Consider the following 21492-nt stretch of genomic DNA (forward strand, 5'->3'; position numbering starts at 1 on the left):
GTGAAAGATCTGGGGATCAGGACACTACAAGATAGATGGCAGTAGACAGATCTAAGTGCAGGAAGAGTATTTATTAGCAGGTGTCATATTTACAAAACTGAAAGCAGAATCATAAAACAGAGTATTTAATCAGCATTATAAACATGACTAGAAACAAATGTGAGAATGATAATACTTCCCAAAGCCTCTGTGAAAACAGCATTTGTGTCTGCACGTGCTGATTGCGCTCAAATCAGTATCAGGTTTTTTCCATAACCACCAGGTCCCAAGCGCGCGCACAACACGCTCCGTGAGCGAACGTGGCGGCACAAGCTGCACTAGACTCAAGTGAGCAAAGGCGTGACAGTCAAGTGTTTGCATGCTGTGTGACCACAAGTTTTAGCTCAGGTAGATATCACCATGCATCGCTGCCAAAATGCCTTATTTTCATTGATAATACATCGCGAGCTGTAGTGTGACCATAGCTTAATCAGGCTGATGTGATGTCAGATGCAATCCAGCAATTGTACCCTACTATGAGTAAAAATTAGCTTCAACTTGGAAAAAAAATAAATAAATAGCGGCCCACTAGAGGGGGCTTCACGGCCCAGTGGTTGAGAAACACTGAAATATACCATGCACTGAGAGGCACAGGTAATTATGGATTCTCCACATGATCAAAATGTGCTACGTCATGAGCATCTGCCATGATGGTGGATATACAAAGCAACTAGGATGGCAGCCGCTGAAAGTGTGTCTGTAAACAATGCTGAATTTTCTCAGTATTACCACGATTTAAACAGTCGAGAGAGGATTTGATACAAATAGAAGATAGATATGTGTTGGTTTGACCAATATTATATAAAAAAGTCAGACTTTTCTGAAGATAAGATGCTTCTACCAACCATTGAATACAGGTCATTTCATCCAATGCCTTTTTGTCCAAAGCCTTTTTCATATGCACTATCAATTATTTTATATTTCAAGTATTGGTTTGTTTGAAACAATGAGGAATTCTCAATAGAATTTGACTGAAGCAAAACACATTTTTGTAAAGCAAATGAGTGCCATAGTACATGTGCTTCCACACTAAAGAGCATACTAAGGGGGGTAACCATGTCGGCCCAGGCCACTCACTGACCCTGGGATGAGTTAACTCCCTTGTCATTGCAGGCTGCTTGCTTGCATGTCTATTTTTCCTGCTGTATCATATCAAATCTTCAGGCGTGGAGCAGTGCCCTCACGGGGGCTTCATTCGCGAATCCCAGGCCGAGGCATGGTCCTACTGACCTGACAGCATGCTCTTTTTAAGGGGAAGATTTAGAGGGAGGTGCCTGTAAAATTTGGCTTCACTGTGAGCTCCTTTGGCCGAGTTATTAAGTCCATTAAACCGGCTGGATCATGGTAAATCTTTCGACGCCAAGCAGCGCTCTTGTGGGGCTTTCATTCACAAACACCGGAATACTTGAAATAGTAAATAAGTGAAAGTGTGTATGAAAAAGGCTTTCGATGAAATGTCTTAACTATTGGATGAAATGGTCATTGGATGAAATGTCCTGAGCCCCTTGTCTCCTCTCTGTACTAAGCCTCAGAGTTTCCTTGCCCTCTTTCCGAATCATGGATGGAATTCTAAAAAATCAGAACGTGCCATGGTCACGAGTACTGTTGTGACCACAACCATATACAGCACAAAGATATGGCATAACTAAAAGAATGCTTAAAGCAGTGGAAAAACAAAGACTTGTGCACGTGTGACTATGTTTTGCATGGAATGTCACTTGACCCTGCATTTGTATATCCACCAACATGGCCGACATCTGGGTTTCTATTTTGCTTTGATGTCACTTGCATGTCAAGGATGTGTGTGTATGTGTTCATTATAGGGTGTCTTTTTTTTAAATAAAAGCTTAACATTTTTATGGGTGACTCGAATATTTTTTCATCATTTAGCACAATTTTCCTGTATTTAAAGATAAGTTCATGAAAAAAAAAACATTGTTTCCATTTCTTCACATTATTTTTCCATGTGAAATGACATGAAAATTACTCATCATTTGGACATGTGAATAATGTGTCCATATGTAAACGTTAAATGTAAACCTAAATGTTAAATGCAAATGGAGATGTTAAATGTAAATATAAATGCAGAACTTAAATGTTTTGTTCATTTTTTTAATTGATCCCGCCCTTCTGGACTATGTTTCATTGAGAAAACATGGTGGTGGTAGGATTGCCAGGTTGACACCATACAGTCCTAGATAAGAAACAATATAGCCAGTGTCAGAGCGAGTCCATGGGTGATGGTGTTATCTCTTTGGCTAAGAAGACATGTGATTGGGATCATGATAGCAACAGGACAATCCTTAAGTCCTTAAAATAGTTTCTGCTATGAAATTACAGACGTACAGAAGTAGAGAAGTTGGTACACAGTGCATTAGTGGGAGCTAAGGTGACTAGCTAGTGCTACGGGTGCTACCTAATTGATATTTACCTTCTTCTGTATTTTTGTATGTCTGTACACTCAAAAAAAAAAAGGAATATGTGGTTGTTCAAATGTAAAAGAAAATATTATGAATTAATTAAATAAAATATTTTGTTTCTCATCAAAAGGGATTTCACTGCTTATATTAAATGTAATTTAAACAAATATACATATGATCAATTAGTTTAAAAAAATGTGGAGCGTATGTGGACAATTAACATGGCATGCTCTAATTACATTATAAATAATGCAAATGATGTTTCCACTGACATGAAATAAAATGAGTAGTAGCAGTAAATGAATGTAATCACATGAAATGGTTGGGCAGTGTAGTTCCATCTCAGAGCTTGATGATCCATGGTCCTGAGATCCTCAGCTCAGGTGAGTGTGTGCAGAGTTTGCTTTTATTCCGGTAGTCTATCAAATCATGCTAGATTGTGTAAATGTAACTCAGTTTGTTCACTTTGAACCAATGTACACATTTAAATCAGGTAATTTTTTTAAGTGTAATTTCATAATGGAGATTCCATAATTTCAGGATTTACTGGTTGTAGTAATGACATCATGGCCCCGAATGAGCATCCTGACTCAATCTTTGCAAAATATACAGTACAGCTGCAGATTTTGGAGTCGCTTTATCAAGTGATTGGCTTTTAAAACTTTTAGATTAGATTAAACTATTTCTCTCTAAACTATTTTCGATTAAACTATTTTTTTTTTACAAATGGTGCATCATAATGTATGCCACTTTTCAGTATTACCATAAATCTACAGTAATCAACATTTAGTGGAAATTCTATCGTAATGTCATTCTAATTAGTGACGGAAATGAATATTTAAAATGTCACGAATGCAGGTCATCTAGAAACTGAGATTTTGGGCTCAGAATATACACAGTCACAGACACTTTATTTACACCTGCCCAACTGCTCATTTGTGCAATTATCTAATCAGCCAATCATGTGGCAGCAGTGCAGTGCATAATGTCATGCTGATACAGGTCAAGAGCTTCAGTTAATGTTCACATCAAGAATTAGGATGACAGAAAATGTGATCTCAGTGACGTTGGCAGTGTCATGGTTGTGGGTGCCAGATGGGGTGAACTGAGTGTTTCAGAAACCGATCCCCTGAGATTTTCACAACAGTCTCAAGAGATTATGCAGAATGGTAATGAATGAATGAATGAATAATTAATTAATTAATTAATTAAAAAAAAACACACGTGAGTATCAGTTATGCGGGAAGAAACGTCTTGGTGATGAGAGAAGTCAGTGGAGAATGGACAAGCTGACAGGAAGGCTACGCTAACTCAACTCAATCAACCACTCTTTACAACCATGGTGAGCAAAAAAATGATCTGAGAATGTACAACATGGTAAACCTTGAGGAGGATACGCTTCAGTGGCACTTGATTATATCAGGGACCACTCCTGTCAGCCAAGAACAAGAGGGTAAATTGACCACAAGCTCATCAAAACTGGACAGTTGAAAATTGGAAAAAGAGTAGGTTGTGTCTTCAAACCAGACCATCTGGCACCACTAACCATACCATCATCAACATCATTGAGATATATATTTTTTTAAAGATATGTCTAACTGTCTAATTTGGACTGAATAAAGAACAAGAGCACAAAAAGAACTACAGTAGTGCTTGAAAGATTGTGAACCCTTTAGAATTTTCGATATTTCTGCATAAATATGACCGAAAATGTCATCAGATTTTCACACAAGTCCTGAAAGTAGATAAAGAGAACCCAGTTAAACAAATAAGACAAAAAATGTTAGACTTGGTCATTTATTTATTGAGGAAAATGATCCAATATTACATATCTGTGAATGGCAAAAGTATGTGAACCTCTAGGATTAGCAGTTAATTTGAAGGTGAAATTATAGTCAGGTGTTTTCAATCAATTGGATGACACTCAGGTGTGAGTGGGCACCCTGTTTTATTTAAAGAACAGGGATCTATCAAAGTCTGATCTTCATAACACATATTTGTGGAATTGTATCATGGCATGAACAAAGGATATTTCTGAGGACCTCAGAAAAAGCGCTGTTGATGCTCATCAGGCTGAAAGAGGTGACAAAACCATCTCTAAAGAGTTTGGACTCCACCAATCCAGTCAGACAGATTGTGTACAAATGGAGGAAATTCAAGACCATTGCTACCCTCCCCAGGAGTGGTCAACCAACAAAGATCACTCCAAGAGCAAGGCGTGTAATAGTCAGCGAGGTCACAAAGGAACCCAGGGTAACTTCTAAGCAACTTAAGGCCTCTCTCACATTGGCTAATGTTAATGTCCATGAGTCCACCATCAGGAGAACACTGAACAACAATGGTGTGCATGGCAGGGTTGCAAGGAGATAGCAACTGCTCTCCAAAAAGAACATTGCTGCTCATCTGCAGTTTGCTAAAGAGCATATGGACAAGCCAGAAGGCTATTGGAAAAATGTTTTGTGGATGGATGAGACCAAAATAGAACTTTTTTGGTTTACATGAGAAGCGTTATGTTTGGAGAAAGGAAAACACTGCATTCCAGCATAAAAACCTTATCCCATCTGTGAAACATAGTGGTGGTAGTATCATGATTTGGGCCTGTTTTGCTGCAACTGGGCCAGGACGGCTTGCCATCATTGATGGAACAATGAATTCTGAATGATACCAGCAAATTCTCAAGGAAAGTATCAGGACATCTGTCCATGAACTGAATCACAGGAGAAGGTGTGCCATGCAGCAAGACAACGACCCTAAGCACACAAGTCTTTTTTTCTCTTCTTTCCATTTTATATTGTGTAGTTTTTATCTGTTGTTTATTTTATCTGTTTTTTCTTGTAAAGAGTCCTTAAGTATCATGAAAGGCGCTTATAAATAAAATCTCATTATCTCTAGCCGCTTTATCCTTCTACAGGGTCGCAGGCAAGCTGGAGCCTATCCCAGCTGACTACGGGCGAAAGGCGGGGTACACCCTGGACAAGTCGCCAGGTCATCACAGGGCTGACACATAGACACAGACAACCATTCACACCTACGGTCAATTTAGAGTCACCAGTTAACCTAACCTGCATGTCTTTAGACTGTGGGGGAAACCAGAGCACCCGGAGGAAACCCACGCGGACACGGGGAGAACATGCAAACTCCACACAGAAAGGCCCTCGCCGGCCCTGGGGTTTGAACCCAGGACCTTCTTGCTGTGAGGCGACAGCGCTAACCACTACACCACCGTGCCACCCTATAAATAAAATGTCTCATCTCATCTCATTATCTCTAGCCGCTTTATCCTTCTACAGGGTCGCAGGCAAGCTGGAGCCTATCCCAGCTGACTACGGGCGAAAGGCGGGGTACACCCTGGACAAGTCGCCAGGTCATCACAGGGCTGACACATAGACACAGACAACCATTCACACCTACGGTCAATTTAGAGTCACCAGTTAACCTAACCTGCATGTCTTTGGACTGTGGGGGAAACCAGAGCACCCGGAGGAAACCCACGCGGACACGGGGAGAACATGCAAACTCCACACAGAAAGGCCCTCGCCGGCCCTGGGGTTCGAACCCAGGACCTTCTTGCTGTGAGGCGACAGCGCTAACCACTACACCACCGTGCCACCCTATAAATAAAATGTATTAACATTATTATTATTATTATAAGTCATTCTACCAAATAATGGTTAAAGAAGAATAAAGTACTTTTGCCACTCAAAGATATGTAATATTGGATCATTTTCCTCAATAAAGAAATGACCAAGTATAATATTTTGTGTCATTTGTTTTACTGGGTTCTCTTTATCTACTTTTAGGACTTGTGTGAAAATCTGATGATGTTTTCGGTCATATTTATGCAGAAATAGGGAAAATTCTAAAGGGTTCACAAAATTTCAAGCACCACTGTAAATAGATACTGTGGCTAAAGTTACAGTGATTTGCACTAGCTCTTACAAACCAGGACGTCTGGTCAGAATGGGAGGAGATAGAGAATGATGCTTAGTGAGGGTAAAAGCCCATTTTTCATGGATCATTCCAGTTCGGTAAAATCATACTTAATTCAGCCCAGAGGTATTCTTCATGTGAGATTTCATGATGATTGGTTGAAAACTGAGGGAGAAATACTCTCCTAAAAAATCTGAGAATAATAATAATAATAATAATAATAATGTTCCTGAATGAGAGTAACAATTTGCCCCAGCACTGCTAGCATAAATTAATTAATGCTTCCAGGATGATTGTGTTGAGTGGGTGCAGCTTAAGGGAGCTCTCATCTCATCATCTCTAGCCGCTTTATCCTGTTCTACAGGGTCGCAGGCAAGCTGGAGCCTATCCCAGCTGACTACAGGCGAAAGGCGGGGTACACCCTGGACAAGTCGCCAGGTCATCACAGGGCTGACACATAGACACAGACAACCATTCACACTCACATTTACACCTACGGTCAATTTAGAGTCACCAGTTAACCTAACCTGCATGTCTTTGGAATGTGGGGGAAACCAGAGCACCCAGAGGAAACCCACGTGGACACGGGGAGAACATGCAAACTCCACACAGAAAGGCCCTCGCGGGCCATGGGGCTCAAACCCAGACCTTCTTGCTGTGAGGCAACAGCGCTAACCACTACACCACTGTGCCGCCACTTAAGGGAGCTATATGTAAGAATTTTAAAGACTTTTAGTTGAAAACTGTAGCGAAATTCAGGTGTGGGTGGAGCACAGAAGCATGGCAGGCGGCTGTTTCAGTTGAAGAGGGGGTTTTATTTGATGACTTTTCAGCATAGGGCTCCAAAAACTCTCACTCTCACACACGCACACACACATACAGGCTGTCAACGAGCCCTTGGCGCTGACCTCCCCTTCTCGCTCTCCTTTTATTGGGTGCTGTCACTGAAGGAGACACACAAACACATGCTAATTGACAACAGGTGTAGTGACATGACCACTCACCTTCCCTGACTCCGCCCTCCATTCATAGACCGACGCTCGGCCACACCCCAGCTGCCACATATCCCCACCGCCTGACTCAGGTCAGGGAGCCGTCCGGCCTGAAGCTGACTCCCCCCCTCCCTTGACAGGAGAGGAAGTCAGTTACCAACATCTGCACCCCCAGCCTGTGGACCACCTCGGATTTAAATGGCTGGAGTGCAAGATACCAATGGGTGATCCGCGCGTTGGCATCCTTCATGCGGTGGAGCCACTGGAGGGGCACGTGGTCCGAACAGAGGGTGAAAGGGTGCCCCAGCAGGTAGTACCAGAGGGCGAGGACCACCCACTTGATGGCTAGGCACTCTTTTTCAATCGTGCTGTACCTGCCCTCTCGCATCGACAGCTTTTGGCTAATGTACAGCATGGGATGCTCCTCCCCCTGCACCTTCTGGGACAGAATGGCCCCCAGCTCTCTGTCCAATGTGTCTGTCTGTAAAATAAAGGGGAGATAAAAGTCAGGGGAGTGTAACAGTCACCTTTACCCTAGAGAAAGCCTGTTGGCATTGCTCTGTCCACTGGACCGGATCTGGTGCTCCCTTTTTATTGAGATCAGTCAGCGGGCTGGTGATGTCCAAATAATTAGGTATGAACCTCCGATAGTAGCCAGCTAGCCCCAGAAACTGTCTCACCCACTTTTTGGTCTTGGGCCTCGGGCAGGCCGCAATCACTGCTGTCTTATTAATTAGGCATGCATCTGCCCATGGCCTAAGTGGAAACCCAGATACTGTACTTCCACCCGCCCAATCGCACATTTCTTTGGGTTGGCTGTGAGACCCGCCTGCCTCAGCAATTTTAGGACGGCCCTAAGGTGTTCAATGTGCCGTGGCCAGTCATTACTGTAGATGATAATGTCATCCAGATACGCAGCTGCGTAGGTGGCGTGGGGGTGGAGGACCCTGTCCATAAGCCGCTGGAACATAGCGGGCGCCCCAAATAGCCCAAAAGGAAATGTGACGAATTGGTGTAGGCCAAACGGTGTGGAAAAGGTCGTTTTCTCTCGGAACAGAGGAGTCAAGGGAATCTGCCAATTTCCCTTCGTTAAATCCAGTGTTGAATAAAAACGAGCCGTGCCTAATCGATCGAGCAATTTGTCAATGCAAGGCATTAGGTACATGTCAAACTTGGACACCGCATTGACTTTCCTATAGTCCACACAGAACCGGTCTGACCCATCGGTCTTGGGGACCAGGACCACTGGGCTGTTCCAGTCACTGTGGGACTCCTCAATTATGCCCATTTCGAGCATGGCTTCAAGTTCATCCCGGCCCACCTTTTTTTGTGTTCGGGCAGGCGGTAAGGGTGGCTGTGCACTACCACCCCCGGGGGCATCTCAATGTGATGAGGTGGGTGCGGCCGGGCAGGGGCGAAAACACATCAGAAAAGTCTTTCTGCAACTGGGCTACCTCAGTGAGCTGGGTCAGGGAGAGGTGGTCTCCACAGGGGACCGGAACGGTGGGCGATGTCAATTTTCTTTTTTGAACCTCTGCCCCCAGCTCCACCTTCTCCGGAATTACCAACACCAACACCATAGGGACCTCCTCATTCCAACATTTTAACAGATTGAGGTGGTAAATCTGTAACGCCCCACCCCTGTCTGTTCGCCTCACCTCATAGTCGACGTCCCCGACTTGCCATGTGACCTCGAAGGGCCCTTGCCACTTGCCAACCAATTTGGAGCTTGACACGGGCAACAATATGAGTACTTTGTCTCCCGGTGTGAACTCCCTAAGGCACGTGCCCCTGTCCTACAGTCGGACTTGATGTTCTTGCGCCTGCTGCAAATTCTCTTGGGTTAAGTGTGTGAGTGTGTGGAGTTTGGCATGCAGGTTGAGAACGTATTGAATTTCGTTCTTACTGGGTGAAGGTCCCTCCTCCCAATTTTCACATAGCACATCCAAAATTCCACGTGGCTTATGCCCATATAACAATTCGAACAGTGAAAACCCTGTGGAGGCTTGAAGGACCTCTCGTACTGCAAATAACAGGGGCTCGAGCCACGTATTCCAATTATGTGCATCTTCACTTACGAACTTCCGAATTATATTTTTGAGGGCTTGATTAAACCGTTCTACTAAGCCATCCATTTGTGGGTGATAAACGCTGGTGCGGATAGGCTTAATCCCCAGTAACCCATACAGCTCACGCAGTGTGCATGACATGAATGTAGTGCCTTGGTCTGTCAGAATTTCTTTCAGAATCCTGACCCGGGAGATAAAGTGGAAGTGCTTCCGCTATACTGGGTGTTGAGATATTGTGGAAAGGCACTGCTTCCGGATATCAAGTTGCATAGTCCACCAGAACTAAAATGAAGCGATATCCCTGTGCTGATTAATCTAATGGCCTGACGAGATCCATCCCAATTCTTTCGAAAGGGGTCTCGATTAAAGGGAGAGGGCACAAAGGCGCTTTTGGAGTGGCTGTGGGAATTTACTAAGTGGCATTCACGGCATGCCACACACCACCGACGGACATCCCTGCGAATCCCTGGTCAATAGAACCCGGCCATTATTTGGGCTAGTGTCTTATCCTGCCCCAAGTGTCCAGCCATGGGATTAATGTGAGCCATCTGGAATATGAATTCCCGGCGGCTCTTTGGAATTAACAGCTGTGTTATCTTTTCGCCAGTTTGAGTGTCCTGTGTCACTCGGTATAGCCTATCCTTAATAATAGCAAAGTAGGGGAAGGCCAGCTTCGCATTTGGCTGGAGAATTTGACCATCAATTACTCTCACTTGGTCAAACGCATGCTGCAGAGCCCCGTCTCGTGACTGCTCTAATGGGAAATCCCCAAGGGAATCCCCGAGAGAGGGAGGAGGGGCAGGGTGCTCCTCATTCCGTGTATCGCCCTGACATGGTGCTGATGTAAACAGCTCTGTGACAGCTTCTCCCACCAATGCTACTCCAGGGCTTTCCCCAGATGGATTACTGCAGGACCCACTCTTCACTATGTGCATCATTAATTCCTTAAACCCTGGCCAATCAGTCCCCAAAATTAGCAAGTGGGTGAGACGAGGGTTAAAGGAACAGTCCACCATACTTTCATAATGAAATATGCTCTTATCTGAATTGAGACAAGCTGCTCCGTACCTCTCCGAGCTTTGTGCAACCTCCCAGTCAGTCAGACGCGCTGTCACTCCTGTTAGCAATGTAGCTAGGCTCAGCATGGCCAATGGTATTTTTTGGGGCTGTAGTTAGATGCGACCAAACTCTTCTGCGTTTTTCCTGTTTACATAGGTTTATATGACCAGTGACATGAAACAAGTTCAGTTACACAAATTGAAACGTAGCGATTTTCTATGCTATGGAAAGTCCGCACTATAATGACGGGCATACTAACACCTTCTGCGCGCTTCGACAGCGCATTGATATGGAGCTCAGTATGGAGCCCACATCCTCTCCTCAGGACCATAGCCCTCCCAATCCACGAGGTATTGGAGGCCCCTGCCCCTGCGCCGTGACTTCAGCAGTCGCCGGACGGAGTAGACCGGGCCACCATCGATGAGATGAGGAGGAGGAGGAGGAGGAGGAGGAGGAGAAGGTGCAGCTGGGACCAGCGGGCTCTCATGCACTGGCTTAATCTTTGAGACGTGGACGGTGGGGTGCACTCTCAGACTTGGGTAGTTGGAGCCAGACAGCAGACTGGCTGATTATCCTCTGGATCGGAAATGGTCCGACAAACCGAGGTGCCAGCTTACGAGACTCCACCTGGAGGGGCAGGTCCTTGGCTGACAACCACACCTTCTGGCCCACCCGGTAGGTGGGCGCAGGCGTCCTCTGCCGGTTGGCTCCAATGGAGTAGCTGGTGACTGACTTGAGGAGTGCAGCGTGGGCTTGAGACCAGGTGCGGCGGCATCAGCGTGCATAGGTGAGGGCAGATGGGCAGGTGACCTCTCCCTCCTGGCTGGGGAACAGGGGTGGTTGGTAGCCATACACGCAGTGGAATGGGGACAGTCCAGTGGCTGAGCTGGTGAGGGAGTTGTGAGAGTATTCCACCCACAGCAGGTGCTCACACCAGGCCCTAGGGTTGCGTGATGCCATGCACCGAAGTGCCTTCTCAAACTCCTGGTTAGTCCGCTCAGACTGGCCGTTGGACTGGGGTCGGAATCCGGAGGTGAGGCTGGCGGTGGCCCTGAGCAGGTGATAGAATTCCTTCCAGAAAGAGGAGGTGAATTGCGGCCCCCGGTCCGAAACGATGTCCCTGGGTAGCCCATGGATGCGGAAGACCTGCTGCAGGACAATCTGGGTTGTCTCTTTGGCCGACGGTAGTTTTGGGAGGGGAACAAAGTGTGCCATCTTGCTAAAACGGTCCACGATGATGAGTATGACAGTCATTCCATTAGAAGGGGGCAGATCCGTAACAAAATCCAGGGAAATGTGGGACCAGGGTCGCATAGGCACGGGCAGAGGCTGGAGCAAACCGGCAGGAGGCCGGCTGGAGGATTTATTCTGATTACAGGTAGGGCAGGCTCGGACGAAGTCTCGCACATCCCTGCTCATAGACGGCCACCAGAACCGTTGGGCGAGCAGGTGGTAGGTGCGAGTGGAACCAGGGTGGCAGGCTAGACGGGAGTCATGTCCCCATTGTATAACCTGGGATCGCAGGTCTTCAGGAACAAAGAGGTGACTTGCAGGGCATGCACTGGGGCTGGGTTGGTCACGGAGGGCTTCCCGCACTCGTTCTTCGATGTCCCAGGTCAGAGTAGCAACGATACAGGGGTCAGGTAGGATGGGAGCCGGATCCTTGGAGGAGGCATCATCCTTCTGGAACTGGTGGGAGAGTGCGTCAGGCTTGGTGTTGCGAGATCTGGGCCGGTATGAAAGGGTGAAATTGAATCTGGTGAAAAAGAGAGCCCAGCGGGCCTGTCTGGGGTTGAGTCGTTTGGCGGTGCGGATGTATTCCAGATTCTTATGGTATGTCCAGACCAGGAATGGGACTACGCACCCCTCCAGCCAGTGACGCCATTCCTCCAGGGCGAGCTTGACCGCCAGCAGTTCCCGGTTGCCTATGTCATAATTGCGTTCGGCCGGCAATAGCCGGCGGGAGAAGAATGCACAGGGGTGGAGTTTGTCGTCATCTGCTGATCTCTGTGAGAGCACTGCCCCAACTCCCACATCCGAGGCATCCACCTCAACGATGAATTGCCGCTCTGCATCTGGCATCTGGAGGACGGGAGCAGTGGTGAACCGAGCCTTGAGGGTGGCAAAGGCTTCATTGGCAGCCGGAGTCCAGGTGAAGGGCTGTTTGGTGCTGGTCAAGGCGGTGAGGGGTGACGCAACGGTGCTGTAATTACGAATGAATTTCCTGTAGAAATTAGCGAAGCCCAGGAACTGCTGAAGCTTCTTCCTGCTCTCTGGTACTGGCCATGAAGTCACTGCTGAGACTTTGGCAGGGTCCATCTGGATGCTCCCCTCTGCCACGATGTACCCCAGGAACACCACAGACTTGGTGTGAAACTCACACTTCTCTGCCTTGACAAAAAGGGAGTTTTCAAGGAGACAACGGAGCACTTGCTGGACATGCTGGGTGTGTTCGGACAGGGTTTTAGAGAAGATTAGGATGTCTTCGAGGAAAACGAACATGAACTTGTTCAACATATCTCGCAGGACATCATTCACCAGAGCCTGGAATACCGCTGGCGCATTGGTAAGGCCAAACGGCATCACCCGGTATTCATAGTGACCGGTGGGGGTGTTGAACGCAGTCTTCCACTTGTCTCCCTCCCTTATCCGAACCAGGTGGTAGGCATTCTGGAGATCAAGTTTAGTGAAGATTGTGGCTCCCTGGAGCATCTCGAAGGCGGAGGTAAGCAGTGGGAGAGGGTATCGGTTCTTGACGGTGATGTCGTTGAGACCCCTGTAATCGATGCAGGGGTGCAGGGATCCGTCCTTCTTTCCCACGAAGAAGAACCCAGCGCCGGCGGGAGAAGAGGATGGACGGATGAGGCCGGCAGCCAGAGTCACTGATGTAGGCCTTCATAGCCTTCCTTTCCGGGGCGGACAGAGAGTAGAGACGGCCCTTGGGTGGTGCAGTGTCTGGGAGGAGATCAATGGCGCAGTCATAGGGCCGGTGAGGAGGCAAGGAAGTGGCCTTGGCTTTGCTGAATACCTCCCGAAGGCTGTGATAACACACTGGGACATTAGTGAGGTCGGAGGCAGAGCTGGCAGGTGGAGTACGAGGGGTTAGAGTGGAGGCTCGTAAGCAGGTCCGGTGGCAGTCCTTGCCCCATTCTCTTATCTCTCCAGTGGCCCAGTCGAGGTGAGGACTGTGCTGGTGGAGCCAAGGATAGCCCAGGATGAGAGGTTGGCCGGGGGAACGGAGCAGGTGAAACTGGATGGTTTCGTGGTGGTTGCCTGACAGAGTCATCGGGACAGGGGCAATGAGGCAGGTGACGGTGCCAAGGAGATGGCCATCCAGCGCCCTGGCTGGAATGGGAGAGGATAAGTGATGGCTTTGCAGACCCAACTGGCACGCAAGCTCGGTGTCCATGATGTTAGCCTCGGCGCCAGAGTCAACCATGGCTACCAGGGTGTGGGTGGAATCCGACAGACGAAGGCAAACTTGGAGCATAGGTTTCTGGCTGGTGGAGGATTGGATGATCATTGAGCTCAGCTGGGCCCCTCCTATGTCCGGTGAGCTCGGGCTTCTCTGTGTGCTGATGACTGACTGAGTCTGGCGGGCCCTCTCTCGTCGACGGGTCTGGACCCGGCGGTCAATGCGGACGGCCAGGGTGATGGCCTCATTGAGTGTCGACGGTTGTTTGTACGAGACCAATTCGTCCTTCATGTAGTCGGCCAGGCTGTGCAGAAAGGCATCCACCAGCGCCTGCATGTTCCACTTGCTGCTCTGGGCCAAGGTCTGGAAATCGATCGAGTAGTCAGCCACTGTTCGTCTGCCTTGGCGAATACTCATCAGTCCTCTGGATGCTTCTACCACCGACGAGCCCAGGTCAAAGACCTAAATCATCTCTGCTGCAAACAGGGAGAAGGAGGCACACGCCGGTGTCCAGCGTTCATACTCAGCAGTCCCCCACAGGCGGGCGCGGCCAGTCAGATGGGTGATGACAAAGGCCACCTTCGCTGCCTCCGACGTGAAGGTTCTGGGCTGCAGGTCGAACAGCAACCAGCAGCTGGTCAGGAAAGCAAGGACTTGGGAGGGGTCACTGTCAAAATGCTCCGGACTGCCGACCGTGGGTTCCGGGGCATCGAGTGCAGCAGGAGCACCCCCCGGATCTGGCCAGTCAGCAGCGGGTATGACAGGGGCTGATGCAACGAGGGGCAGCGATGGTTGACTTGGAGGAGCAGGGGGTGCTAGGGCGGTGAGCAGCTGGAGTGCTTGGTCCAGTCGTTGTTGCTGGAGCTGACCAAGCTGGATCAGGGCTGCAACGTCGGTAGACATCCGACTGACATCTCCTTCAGTGCGCTGCAGCCGGTCTAGGGCAGAGGGGCGCTGACTCCATGTCTTGGTCAGATCGTTCTGTCAAGGACCAGACAGGAGAGGAGATCAAATGCACTCAAACCACAGTTTAATAATAACAGGGGAAAAGGGAGTTGGGAGAATGTGGCAGTAAGACTGAGAGGCAGGTGGGAGCATGGTGGTGACGTCTGAGGTCTCCCATCCAAGTACTGACCAGGCCCAACCCTGCTTAGCTTCTGAGACCAGATGGGATCAGGTGTTGTCAGAGAGGTGTGGCTGTAGGCTGACAGCACTTGGATTTCAGCCAGTCTCTCAGCAGTAGTCCCTCAGCAGGCTGGAACACAGAGTCACAGATCAGATAGCAAGATAGGGGACAGAAATGCAGGGTCAGGTTACTGGGCTGAAGAGTAGGGCTCCAGGCAGGGCTGCTCACACCGGGCTGATGGAGAGGCAGGCGAGCAGCAGGGCTGGGCAAGCTGGAGATCAGGCGAAGGTACAGAAGAGGCATGCAAGAGGCAGAGTCGACAGGACAGAAGGCAGATCAGGTTACCGGGGCTGGAGAGCAGACAGAGTCAGATGGAACAGAATATCATCAGGAGTCAGAGTAGTAGGAACACAGAGCAGGTTATCACGCTGGAAGTTGCAGACGATCTGACACTGAGGCTTGGGAGAACTGCAGCTTAAATACACACAGGGGGGAAGCAGGTGATCGGCAACAGCCAATGACAGTCACTGAAAGTTAATAAGAGGAAGTGAGAGCGGGCGTGGCCAGTAATGCTGAGTGGAGATGTACCTGAAGAGAGAAGCCCACAGGTAGGACCATGACAGACATCTATGTTTTGTGTTGCAGACATCTCCTGAAGTTAGGCTGTCCATCTCGTCATGCCACTTTGAACCTCAAGAGATGATAGTGAGTCACATGAACAGTGGAAGTCACTGTGGTTACACCCACTGTGTGACAGAAAGACTAAACTAACTGAGTGGCAGTATTAGAGTACAACTTGAATATTGAAAAAAAAAACACACAAAAAAACCCCACATCTAAAATAGGAAAGATCTGTTGTGTGATTGACTGTACAAATGGATTCAACAAGAAATCTGAGCTATTTTTTACAGACTGCTGAAAGGTAAATAAAAGAGAAATCCAAGCACTGAAATGTTGATTTGCGGTTGCCATTCTGTTTCAGATATGTTGGATATTTGGAGAAGGGGAACGATAAAGAAAAGGGACCCCAGTGGGAGATACTGTATCGCAATGCCAAGTAGCAGTATTTTAACAACCTGAACACAATAAACAACAACCAAAGACTGAATCACAGATTCTGATCTACTATTTCTGTTCATATACCCAGGCATTGTAAACTCTCATTTTTGGACTTTGTGCATGCACTTTACATGAGTTTAAAAAAGTTACAAATCCTTAGAAGCACATGACAGTTTTGCATTGGCTGGGTGCAAGATCTGATAATTCCTAAGCTGGCAACTCTGAGAGCACAGTCATAATCACAAAGAGAAGATGATACTCCTCTTTTTATCCCAAATAAAATACAAAAACATTTAAAAAATGTGCAGCTATGGGATTATTTAATTGTGTCAAAGGCAGTGGGTTTGATCAGTCACATTTAATAAAAAAAGGATTACGTCTCTGCCATGTCATATTCCAGGACGAGGGACCATGCATTTTCTTGTGTCTTATGATAAGAATGGAGAACCCCAACTTTCTGGTGATATACTGCTCCTATGTGTTTGGAGTGTCAATTATGAAATCAACAGGTGGTCAAGGTCAATTCTTACATACACTACCGTTCAAAAGTTTGGGTTCACTTTGAAATTTCCTTATTTTTGAAAGAAAAGCACTGTTCTTTTCAATGAAGATCACTTTAAACTAATCAGAAATACACTCTATACATTGCTAATGTGGTAAATTACTATTCTAGCTAAATTCTACTAAATGTCTGGTTTTTGGTGCAATATCTACATAGGTACTGTATATAGAGGCCCATTTCCAGCAACTATCACTCCAGTGTTTTAATGGTACAATGTGTTTGCTCATTGCCTCAGAAGGCTAATGGATGATTAGAAAACCCTTGTACAATCATGTTAGCACAACTGAAAACAGTTTAGCTCTTTAGAGAAGCTATAAAACTGACCTTCCTTTGAGCAGATTGAGTTTCTGGAGCATCACATTTGTGGGGTCGATTAAATGCTCAAAATGGCCAGAAAAATGTCTTGACTATATTTTCTATTCATATGATGGTAAATAAAAGTGTGACTTTTCATGGAAAACACAAAATTGTCTGGGTGACCCCAAACTTTTGAACGGTAGTGTATAGCACCTTTAGGCCTTCTTTCAAATTTCAGACGTAGGCAAAATCACTGATTTGCATGACTACAATCGAAGCAAAGATGCATTACCTATCCAGAAACCCAAGAAAATGACAAAGTTGTTGGTTCCACCTGTAATGTCTTGCCTTAACATTTAGTGACTGTACGATTGTACCACAAGTAGTTTGTCATGATTATTGCACACTACAGCAAGGTAGTGTTCAAGACTCCTGTTCAAAGTCTCATATCTTCAGCCAGCACCATTTGCATAAACTTCAAAAGTTCAAGCTTGGCATTTACCTTATGGTGATTGGCATGAGCCATTCCTAAAGCTCACCTGAGACTTCAGCTCATGAATATAAACAGTGTTTTTTGCACACATACTTTGTATACATGAATGAATAAATACATTGATTAATTAATCAATCAATAAATGGATGCAACTTCTGCATACAATATAGTTTGAACAGAAGAGACAGAGAGAGAGAGAGAGAGAGAGAGAGAGAGTATTTGACATGCAGAAACATCAAGAACAGGGATGCAAAATGGAGGTCTATAAATAAACTCAGCACAGCATCTTTGTGCACTACAAAATGGCCCACTTTAGAGAAGAGAAGATATGACTGAACAGAAGGAACTGCAAAATGTCAGTTTAAGCAATGATTCTTCTGTACCATCCCCTAAATAGATGGAGATCATTTTTACGTGGTGGAAAATGAGTTGCATAATGTAAATACGACCAAGCGGAAGCGTTTCTCTTAAAATTTCAACCTATTATTTGGAATAAAACATATTAAATTATCATGATGCATATTATTATGCAAAATGGATTCTCTGTATATTTAAAGATAGCCGGAGGTTTCCATTAAAATCATTCAGAACTCACCTTGGTGTTTTCCTATACTTGCTGATGCAGTGTATTATTTACTTTATGGGGTTCTGCTGCCATCAGATGCGTAAATGCATATTTGGGAGGAATAAATCATTTCATAAATTCATTACACAGTCACACAACATTGCTTTTTTGTTTTTGATATATTGGACTTAAAAGGTAGTATTAAAATTGCAGATATGACAGAGAACAGGCACACACACACAAAGTATATATGGTGCTGCAGTATTTCAGTGTATGGCAAATACATGCTCTCTATGAAACTGTTGATCATTAAGCACTACATGAACCCTGTAATCTATTACGCTTTCATAATGGAAGTGGCATAATGTGCCACGTCAGTGTCTTTTTTTTTTTTTTTTAATACAGCAATAACCTGCATAGCACTCATAATTTAAAGCTTGGTCCAACAACTTCCTTTTTGAAGGTATCCCTTATCTGCAGTCAAGGGGTTTAGATCTTGAAAACATCGCATTGCCGCAGTGAAACATAAATCCTTGCACTTCTTTCTTGGCATGCTGGATTGGAAAGGAAGGACAAACTCAAATCAACAACTGCAGTGCTGATATTGCCTAGCTAAGGGGGTTATAAAAAAATAAATGAAATGTAAATGTCGCGATCTGGTTTTGCTTGTGTATAGTGCATGCGTGAGGATGAAACTTGATAACATCTACTGGCCACAGGCTGAAAGAGGGGGTCAGACAGAGGAGAATGGGATAAAAAAATCCAGATTCATCTCGAATGTAGAACTGGCATTGTCTTGCTTTGACTTTTGCACATATATGTATGGTGAAGACTTATATTCAAAGTGATGTACAAATGAGGACAAATTCAAACCAAGGTTTTAAGATGTTGACAGCAATACAAGTGCTGCAGTGTGACATATACATCACACTGTTGCCTAGGGAGTTTGGAAACTGCCTTCCAGTCCAGAATGTTTGTATTTAGACTGACCTTTTCTCTTTCATTTTAGAAACACACCCCAGTGTCCCCTCACATCCCCTGAAAGGTGCCATAGAATGGAAATCTCTATTTAACTTGCCATTGTTGAAAAAGGACAGTTTGTTACATGGACTTACCATGAATTTACCATGAACTTTAAACACTGTTGTCTCCTCTTTCAAATGCAAATCCCACATGTGCAAAATAAGCAGTAAAATGGGGCAATTTTAAAATCCTGAGGTGTCTTGTAACTGTCCAGATTCATGAATAACCATGCCCCTCAAATTTGCATGCACTAGTCATTGTTCAAGTTCAGAGGCTATGGGTAGGCATACCAGTATTAGGTGAAAATTCAAATTCAATCAAAATTGCCTGAAGCACTCATTCATTTCAGAACTGAATGCTGAACAACATACTTTTTACAGAATTAAAATACATTTATCCATTCTTGAGATATCAAAGATTGAAAAAAAGGTTCATTTTTTAGAAAGCTGACATAATATTATGTAACAGGATAACATGGTCCAAATTAACGAATGAGATCAAAATGTTTTTTTGTTGTTTTTTTTCCTTCATAACTTTTTTCAAGATATTTTCATGGAAATTGGCAGGCACATAAATTGTGTACTGAATGCAAAAGGTGAACAATTAGTAAAAAAAAAAAACTATTGTGCAAATTAGTATTTAATTAGCATTAATAATAATGAGCGGCATGGTGGCGTAATGGTTAGCATGGTTGCCTCACAGCAAGAACGTTCCGGGTTCGAACCCAGCGGCCGGCGAGGGCCTTTCTGTGTGGAGTTTGCATGTTCTCCCTGTGTCTGTGTGGGTTTCCTCTGGGTGCTCCGGTTTCCCCCACAATCCAAAGACATGCAGCTAGGTTGATGTGGGGTGGCCTTGGGCTGAGGTGCCCTTGAGCAAGGTACCTGACCCCTGACTGCTCCCCGGGTGCTCTGGTGTGGCTGCCCACTGCTCTAAGTGTGTGTGTGTGTGTGTTCACTGCTTCAGATGGGTTAAATGCAGAGGATGAATTTCACTGTGCTTGAAGTGTGCATGTGACAAATAAATAATAATCTTATGATCTTTACAAATGCTCAATTGGTACACTCTCTTCTTCGAAGTTAATTATAAAATATGCATAAATAAGCATTAATTAAACAATTAACTTTTATTTTCGCAGATGATTTTTCAACGGGGCGGCACGGTGGTGTAGTGGTTAGCACTGTAGCCTCACAGCAAGAAGGTCCGGGTTTGAGCCCTGTGGCTGGCGAGGGCCTTTCTGTGCGGAGTTTGCATGTTCTCCCCGTGTCCGCGTGGGTTTCCTCTGGGTGCTCCGGTTTCCCCCACAGTCCAAAGACATGCAGGTTAGGTTTAACTGATGACTCTAAATTGACCGTAGGTGTGAATGTGAGTGTGAATGGTTGTCTGTGTCTATGTGTCAGCCCTGTGATGACCTGGCGACTTGTCCAGGGTGTACCCCGCCTTTCGCCCGTAGTCAGCTGGGATAGGCTCCAGCTTGCCTGCGACCCTGTAGAACAGGATAAAGCGGCTAGAGATAATGAGATGAGATGAGATGAGATTTTTCAGTGTCAACCCTTTCTTAAGCAAAATGTTTGCAGCACACCTCAAAGCATGTGGATGGAACTTTGTATTTTTCATTTTCAACAAAAGTAGGGCCTACTAATGCTTATATTAATGAATATAAAATATTCAATTAATATTCACTGCTTTCAAGGCTAACCTCGAAAAAACGGTGTGAGCCACATCCAATCAACAATTCCAATTAATTGAATTGAAATTGAATCTTGTGTTTCTGACTTCAGTTTTTTTTTAAATATTATTCCGACCACTGAGATCTCAATATTTTTCATCAAAACAACTACAGTTATATTCTAAAATGGTTATTTACATGAATCAGTTTTATTTGAAAAAAAAGTAGATAAAGCGATGAAAACTCACTTCAAAGTCTCCTGTGAATCATCATGTCAAAACTAGCTGATGGAAAATTTTGCTGAATACTTCATCAGAAACAGTGAGAGCTAGAGAATATCTCTATATGGGTTATCTGACTGATATTCATGAGTAATCCAGTTGGAAAACAATCAGAAGAGAGAGAGAGCCTGACCGCTTTCCTGTGACTCAAAAAGCATGGGCAGTTTCCCGATGTCCCGCAAGCAGAGAGTGTACTCTGTTGTACCAAATTCAACCTGCCGTTACTCCCAAAGTACTGAACAGATTTTATTAGATATATTTATTTGGAAAGCAGAAATTATAAGCTTTTTTAATGATAGTATTCATGATAGAAAATATTCAAGAGTTAAGCAATGACAGATTTGGAAACTTAGATGAACGTCTGCATGGACAAATTTCACAGCATGGCCAGATATGCCTACTATGGGCTGAAACTTCAACAGTTCTGAAGGTATTGTGAAGAATGAGACAGCAGCAATTTTTTTTTGTCCAAATGCAATAAGATTAAGTATGGTTG

Source organism: Neoarius graeffei, chromosome 8 (assembly GCF_027579695.1).
Source record: "Neoarius graeffei isolate fNeoGra1 chromosome 8, fNeoGra1.pri, whole genome shotgun sequence".
In the NCBI taxonomy this organism is placed as follows: Eukaryota; Metazoa; Chordata; class Actinopteri; order Siluriformes; family Ariidae; genus Neoarius; species Neoarius graeffei.